Source organism: Amphiura filiformis, chromosome 12 (assembly GCF_039555335.1).
Source record: "Amphiura filiformis chromosome 12, Afil_fr2py, whole genome shotgun sequence".
NCBI lineage: Eukaryota > Metazoa > Echinodermata > Ophiuroidea > Amphilepidida > Amphiuridae > Amphiura > Amphiura filiformis.
In genome coordinates, this window is record NC_092639.1 from 59,426,852 (window position 1) to 59,435,895 (window position 9,044).

The following is a 9,044-nucleotide window of genomic DNA, read 5'->3' on the forward strand; positions in this document are numbered from 1 at the left end:
TGGACTTGATAAGGATGAGCATCGCCAAGAACACCATGATCTGAGTGGGAGAATCCAGAAGAAGATCAGGAAAGACAAACCTGATTTCATCAAGTATATAGAACTATGCCGAGGTAGAAAGGAACAGTGTGATGGTACAGGTACTTGTACAGTATCATCAAGCTACTGATGAGCAAACCACTGGCTCAATGTTGTGAAGGCGAATGTGACAACATGAAGGAAAAGATTAAAACAAGATGGACATTGTATGGAGGTATGGAGTATTGTCAGAATATAATGCTTCACAGGTAGAAAGTATTCCACCTGAAGAAACAGACCAAAAGAACTATGATACTGATGCAGATCTTGATGAGTGAGGTTGAAGAAGCCATAAAGAAACTCAGGAATGGCAAATCACCTGGGACTGATAATGTACAGGCAGAATTGCTCAAAGAGAGTGATGTGGAAGGAATTACCATCACGCATAGATTGTGTCATACTGCAGTTACTGTCCGTTTTCCTATACACAATACACAGTGCTCTCACCATTGACGCGTGACCTCTACAAATGATGTATGTTGGAAGAATGGACACTTGCCTAGTTAACATCACTGTGTGAAAAATAACCAGCCAATATTTTATTTATTCTCCAAAACTTCTAGCAAATATATTTCTCTAACATGACCTAAAATTACAGCTAGGTTAGATGTTCAGAAATGGTCGCACTTTTGTAAAATATGAGTGAGGGCAAGGCATAGCTAGCCAACTCCCCGTGTTAATTGAATGGAGATTTGACCGAAAATATTGGTATCGGACCGCTCACTTCTGAAGGATGCCACAAAAACCGGTAAAAGCTACATTTAAACTATTCTAAATAGGTTCTAGAAAATATAGTTTTGTAACATGTCCTAAATTTTAGCTAATTTAGATGTTTGGAGAGGGTCGCACTTTTGTGTTTTAGGAAGGATATGTAAACGACAGATAACACCAAAAATATGAAGAAATTATTTCCAAACCGTGTTAAGTCAACAATCATTATGTTGCTCATTTTGAAGAATGCTGGTTAACAAAAAGCAGGTCTTTGTCTCATTTCGTGAACAAAGGTACACATACCATTGTTTCCTTTCGTTTCCTTTATAATCGGTTACCCAACTGAAGCTATAATACCAGCTTTATTGCGATGTCGCACATTGAAAACAGACACTTGTGCACAACCAGAGAAGATCTGATTTAATCAGTTGAGCTGCTTCAATGAGTGTTATCTTGGTTTAATAGCTTTTAATGGGGTTTAAGTCCTGCAAAGGTCGAGATGAATTCTACTGTAGACATGACTGCATCATGTAATAAGATCTGAAGAACCAAGCAATGGCCAAAAGATTGGAAGAAAGGCGACACCAGGTAATGTGCCAACAATCGTACAATATCTCTCATCTCCCATACCAGCCAGGTATTGCTTTACTGTTGAACGAATTCGGCAACCTGAGGATCCTAACGGAGAAAAACATTAAGTTCCAGCAACCTCTATCTTTCTGCTTCATAGAATATTCCAAGGCCTTTGATTGTGTTCAGCATGGAAAGTTATGGCGCATCACATGAAGGAAATGGAATACTCCGTATGTGGCGGACTTGATAAAAATCTGAGTGTGGAGACTCAGACTCGGGTTTACAATTGGCCAAGGAGTACGTCAGGGATGTATTTTATCACCCTATCTTTTTAACATCTATGCAGAGTATAAATGAGATTTGCACTTGATGGATACTACGGAATGGTATCATCGGAGGTCGACGAATAAACAACATTAGGTACGCTGATGACACAGGTCACACAAACATCGTTGCAAAAACATCAACTGAATTTCAAGACCTATTAAACCGGGTAAAGAAAGCTAGAGTGAGTATACCTGAATGTCGTGAAGACAAAGGTCATGATTTGCGTAGAGAAAGCAGATCAACAGTTAAAAGCTGTTGGAGAGGATAAATCCAACTTTCTGGGATCACTCATTGTTGACGAATGAGGCAGCGGTCAAGAAATCAAAAGACGCCTGGTCATGGCAAGAACATATGTTATTACTCCTACCAACATTTGGAAAGATAGAAGAATTTCTAGAACAACCAAAATTAGTATCATAAATGTCCTAGTCTGTCCAATTGCTGCGGTATATGATTATGAAACATGGGCTGTCGGAAAGTCAGACAGATCCAGGATTTAAGCTTTTGAAGTGCGGTGCTGGCAGAAGATGCTGAGAATTTCATGGAAAGATCACAATACAAATGAATTTGTCAGAAGTCAATAATTGGAGAGCATGTCAAATGTTCAGTGTGCCAGTGAAGATCTCTGATTCGCAACAAATTATAGTACTTTGGTCACATCTCAAGAAGAAATGGTGACACCTTAGTGAAGATATTTGTTCTGGGTCAAGTTGAGGGACTTGGCAGAAGAGGTAGACAGAAGCTCAGTTGGCAAGTTGGAATCAAAGAATCCACTGGATTATCCAGTGGATTGTATACGTGAATAAGGTAATGGCCCCTCGTCTCTGTGCATTACCTTAGTCACGTATACAATCCACGTGAACCTCATCAAGAATAAGCAAATAGATGGGTGTGCGATGATCAGCCCGTGTAGCTCGTTGGCAGCGAATACTTTACCTTTGAACGTATTGCTCTAGTGTCTGCTCCTCACCCACCACGTTCTTGGTATCGTAATGTGGATGGCACATTCTGCGTAATTAAATCGGTGCAGGTGGAAGAGTTCACTAATTACATAATCAGACCAAAGGAGATGAACGAGGTATTAGACGAGAGCGTATTAGACGGCCATATGTGGATAGACTTTCGGAACGACTGCGGAGGGGATTTAATTCTGCAGGTGTTAGGACATTACAGCGTTCAAACCTCAAAATACCCAACGCAGATCCCTTGACTCCCCAAAGGACAAAACTGAACAAGAAAAGCAATCTGGTGTTATGTGCAGCATCCCTGGCAAAGACTGAGACTCCCTGTACATTGGTGAATCTGGACGTATAACCCTGAAAAGGGGCTAACAGAACATAAATCAAAAGCGGCCAGTTCCAAGTCATCGATTATTGAACATATCGACAGGAGCAAAGGACACCAAATTTACTGGGAAAATGTAACGTGTTAGCGAGGGTGTCAAAGGACTTCCCTCGTAGTGTCTTCCCAGCAAACACAAAACGTTTTCGACATCATTCGCAAAAGGTTATAATAGGTTGTCAGAAAACGTTTAAATGTCAGGTTATATAAAGGGTACATTAATGGTATAAAACGTTTTCATAACATTAAAAAACATTTGTTGGTAATTTACTGCACAGCAAACACAAATGTTTTACAGAAAACATTTAAATGTCGGCTTATATAAAGGGTATAAAAACGTTTTAATAACATTCCAAAAACATTTTTGAACACTTGGTACAAATCATTCTAAACAGGATGTTATTTTGGAGTTGAAAAAATATTTTGCAAGAATCGTTTGCCCTAAATATTTACAATAACGTTTTTAAAATGTTTTCACGACCTTTATATAACCCGACATTTAAATGTTATAAAAACGTTTTGTAAAAAACATTTTAAGAACATTTCTGTGTTTGCTGGGTGCAAATATTTTAAGATAGTGTTATTTAAGTGTAGACAAAATATTTGGCCAAAAATGTTTGCAAAAAAGAGTTTACAATGACATTTCGAAAACATTATAAAATATTGTTGTAGTGTGTTTTCATACAAAACGTTTTAAAACGATTTCATGACCTTTATATAACCCGACATTTTAATGTTATTAAAATGTTTTTACCTAAACCAAAACCCAAAATATAACTTAGTTAAAACGTTGGGTTGGAAGCAATCCATATGAGAACTAAAAATACCCAGATTGAACCGTGGCAAAGGGAGGGTTAGTGAATGTTTGGGACAGCCTCCTGACCCCGCCCCCCTCCTGAACCAATGGGCGCCACAACATCTTCGTCACCTGTGACGTCATCGGAGGTGTCACAATAACATCACTAGCAGCAACAAATCTTCAGAGCAATAACATCCGCTGAAGACGCCGGTTGACCCGGTGAAAGCGCTCCGGTGAGTGTACCAAATTTGAGTAGCGTAGAAGTTTTTAACTGGGCTCCAGTGACTCCCATATCAATCAATCACATTTATTTCTATCAACATTAAAACATACAAATAACAAACATTATAAAAAACGATGGAGGAGACACAACTAGAAGCAAAAGCTGGAAAATGTTGTGCCCCCTGAAACACTTAAACTTTAGAAGGACCTAAATATATAAACACAGAAATGAAAAAAATACATTACACCAAACCTGAAGGGAAAAAAGAAAATACACTTGATTTCTCACCCCACACTCACACCCGCACACCCCACCACAAAAATGTCATAGGCATGTAATAAAAAGTCTACACATAAAATTAAATTTATATGTATATATAAATAATATTTATTCATATCAAATTCAGTAGTATTAACCAAGTGTTACCATATCAATGAATAAACATAATTCTATATACTGTACGAAAAAAATATGATGACTAAACATTACAAGTGAGACCCCAATATAAGGGCCCCGCAGGGCAAGAAAACAAGAGTAGCCTAATTAATGTAACATTGACAACTTACAGCTGAACCCCATAGTTCAGATATGGTACGAGAACGGCTCTAGGTATCAACAGAGGGCGCTATTTTTAAGATATTTTAAACTGCCGTATATGATCAGTTTAAGATCATTTGTAAACTAACTATATACGGCATTTTAGTTGGGAGACCAAGTTTTACATACTTTGCCATGTTTAAACATGCTTAATGTAAACCATGTTTACCCTTAAATAAAAAAGCGTGATGGAAGTATAAGAGTTTGAAAGAGCAATCAATGTGTCTTGGGCATCCCTCCCCTAACAGCACCACAAGCTGCCTACCATTTGGTTGGGTACCAAAGAATGATAAAATGAAAAATAAAACAAGGGGAATTGATATTGAATAATGGGAGAATTACATAAGTGTTTGTAACATTGTAACATTGCTGTAACAGCACTTCTGCTTAATCCAACCAATTTCTGATACGTGGCCATGTTGACAGCCTCTACGAGTTAAAGTTTTGTGCTTTTATGGGACGTCCCAAATTTGTATAGGAAACCGCAGAACGAACAGGAGAGAGCGGTGTTTCTTCCTTATCATGGTCTTCATTCACGTCTGCATAAGCGTAATCATGTTCATCATTGTTTATTTGCAATGTTTCGAGTTCATGTGTTTTAGTCACAGTCAAATTCAACTCCGTGTTTTGAGCTCCTCGTACAACATTGTCTTTATTTCCAGAAGAGCTTGACGACGACTCTTGCGTATCATTGTGAAATAAATTTGTGTGCGTTATTGCATGTACCTCTTCATTCATGTCTACATAAGCGTATTCATACTGTTCTTCATCATGTTGATTACGTTCATCAGTCTTTGTTTCCAATGTTTCGTATTCTTGCATTTCAGTTATAGTCATCATATTCAGCTCCGTGTTTTGAATTCCTCGTTCAACAACATTGACGGTATTGCCAGGTTTATCAAGAATGGCATCTTGGATGTTTCTTATTTTACAAACCAATACTACAATAATCACAACAGCAACAAACAGACCAGATGCAAGTACAACAAGTGCGATTATAATTGTCCGAGATCGCTTTGACTCAGCTGTAGATGGACCAGACTCAGGAGTCCCGATTTCAGATGTTTGTCCGAATGAAATGACTTGGGTAGGAATTGAGGCGGATTTATGTATCATATTGGTGGCAATCTGCAGTGGGGGTAAAGTTGGTCGTGGTACTGTAGACGAGGAAACATTTAGATAACCTGATTCCAATACCGGTTCGCGTGAATACCCACAACTGTACTTGCGTGAATCTGTCATCTTCAAAGATGATATCATAAGGATACACCTGCTTACATTCAGACTTCGCTCACAGGTAACGTCGAGGCGATTCTTAAATTCATCTGGTACATCAGAATAAACAATTTCGTCATAGCTTACATAAATATCCCGCCGAGGAGGACAATAGTGAGCGAACCAAAAAATGACATCGGTACTGTTGATGTCTTGAAGATCACATACCAAAGTAACATTCTCTCCAACGAAACCATGCACTGTTCCAATCGGGGTTTTCACAGACTGACCCTTTACTGTCATCAAGAACGAACATAAGCAAATTATTATTGTTGACATTCTACCAGTGTTAGGCGCTCGCAAACCTAGGCGAACCATCGCAACCTGTATAGCATACTCAATTCTTCATTCATCACAAACTTGTTTTAGCAGCGTTTTGTGAAGTGGTGCATGGTACGGTGATCTGATTTCTCCCCTACAAAGGGCAATCTACTTTTCTTTCTTGGAACAGTAATTTTTGCTTTCGACCAACATTCAGTATATATGTGGAATTCCCCAATACGTATAGCTATAAATGTTTTTACAATTATTTTATTTAAGTATGTCCCGTTACGTTTCCGTTTCGAAAGCAATACCGGTATGTATCATGTGTATGCCTATATTATGTTATTTTATATAAACCTATTTCAAATGACCTCGAGCTATTTCAATATAAATCGGCCCATTGGCAAGATCCAAAAAGTTTCTACAAAGGTTATTTATACCAGAACTTTTCATTGTTCTTTGCATTAAAGGAGTATTTCGTGATCCTAGCATCCTCTTTTTATGGCATTTTTCAGTAGATATCAACGAAAAAAGCTTATTCCCAAAATGTCAGGTGATTCCGATTTTGCGTTTGCGAGTTATGCATATATTTATGTGTTCTACACTGATCCATAGGCCAGAATTATAATAATTTCCTTCTGGTTTACCAAAACGTAATTAATCTAAACGAATTAATCTACAAGAAATATTTTGCACAAAAACATGTAGCTAGAGGTTTTCAGTGGTATAAAAATCTCAACTTTTTGGAGAAAAGTGGGGCCCCGGGGGGTGAGGCTTCGGATCACGAAATGCCATTCACCATTGGTGACTTCACCCGCGTATGCCAGTGCTTACCATGGCGGAAAGACGGCAATTAGTCCACAAAATGTCTAAGTGCCTTAACAATGATCGCCAAATGGCTTTGGTTTCTGCGAGGTATCAGGAAAATGGGTTGGGAGAATGATTCATGGATGTGTCAGTGGAAGAAACTGCAGCCTTAGATGACAAGGAGTCTTGGAGAGTCAGGAGAAAGAAATATCACGTACGAACGTCATTTCTATTGATAGTAGAAGTTTCATTAACTCTGATTTCCAACGCTTCACGGGTCAACCTCATCCCCAAGATAGGCGAGATCGGCTTGTTTCTGTAGACAAGGGGCAGTCTTCAGCAAACGGCTCTTTTCAGAGCCACCAAAACTTACTAAATCAGCAGATAGGCGAGATCTGCTTGTTTCTGTAGACAAGGGCAGTCTTCAGCAAACGGCTCTTTTCAGAGCCACCAAAACCTTTATATTAGCATATAGGCGAGATCTGCTAGTTCTCTGTAGACAAGGGACAGTCTTCAGTGAACGGCTCTTTTCAGAGCCACCAAAACCTTTATATTAGCATATAGGCGAGATATGCTTGTTCTCTGTTGACAAGGGGCAGTCTTCAGTGAACGACTCTTGTCAGAGTCATCAGTAGACAAGGGCGGTCTACATGTCTCATTCTTAGGTACTTTGTCCTGAAGAAGTCAGAGCTACTCCTGACGAAAGCTTGACAGTTCTAAACTTGTCCGACGGCGAACCCGCTAAAACCCACTAATCCTTATTACCTTCTTCCGTAACCATTTCCCCGCCTGAGTGATACCTTGCAATATCAGTGCAGAAATCAATTATTTTGGCGATCATTCTATGTGTATCTGGTAATTACCCAGCAGACCCTTGAGCTAGAGTCAGCTGGGTAGAGCTTGCACTGCTATGCTGTACAATGTCATTAAGCCTGGTCACTGGAACCTATAGTCTTACAATCAGTTGGATTGTCATTTAGCATGTTTAGGCCTGAGTGTCTTGTGCTGGTATACGTCTTCTTTATTTTCAATTGGAGACCTTTTTTGGCACACAAAGGTTGATACAAAGTTTCAAGCCTCTAGGGCAGACTGAATTTGACATCAGATGACCCCTGGATGACCCAAGAATGACCTTTAAAGAATTTGTTTCATGCCCATACGACAGTTTTTGCTAATTTGACCTTTGACCTCAGTATATGACCTTGAATCTCACCCAAAAAAAAAAAAAGTAGCCAGAGTTTTTGACCATGACCCACCTTCCTAAAAATCTGAAGTCAATCCGCCCATCCATGCCCGAGATACATCATCCGGACGGACGGACAGACGGCGCGGAAGCTCGGACATTGCAAAACAGTATGCCTCGCGGTGGAGGCAAAAAACTTTGAAAATATTTGTTTTTAAAGGTTATAAAACGTTCAATGACTTCAAATCTTGTTTTCGCGGGATGTGACTGAAGGATCAACTCTATATATAAAAAAGAAAGTTTCGTGTTCGGCTGCAATTTTCTTTCAGAAACGGGTTTCTTTCGTTCATTAAGTCATCATTTAAAGAAAAAAAATCATAAATTAAGGCGAGCACTGGATAGCAAAGTCCCTAAAAAAAGGGGGTCATTGATTATGATATTAGTTTCTTAAAAGGGTATCTATCGACAGGCGCAGGCACGCCCAGCAGGCACGTCACATTCTCTTGGTCGGGCTGACGTCACAAAGGGGAAATAGCCTTGTAAAAACCAGTGTGCGCATGTGCAGTTCCCCTTTCTCGAGCTGGTTGCTCTGCGCGCGCTAGTCTCCACGGCAGCCAGTTTGGTTCCGCACCCTCCACAAAAACAGTCTGCCAATGATAACGAACGAGGTCTTTTTGATTGGCTAGCGGTTTTCTGACGACGTCATCCAGCTTGACGTAAAGCTTTCAATTGGTCGATCGGCTAGACGGCTACTTCATTATTCATGAGCAATTTTGACCCGCCATCTCGCAACCTGACTGAGGTCAATCAAGTTCCCGTATGTACAGCTCTGCAGCTACATACGTGTAGCCAATCAGAAACGGCGT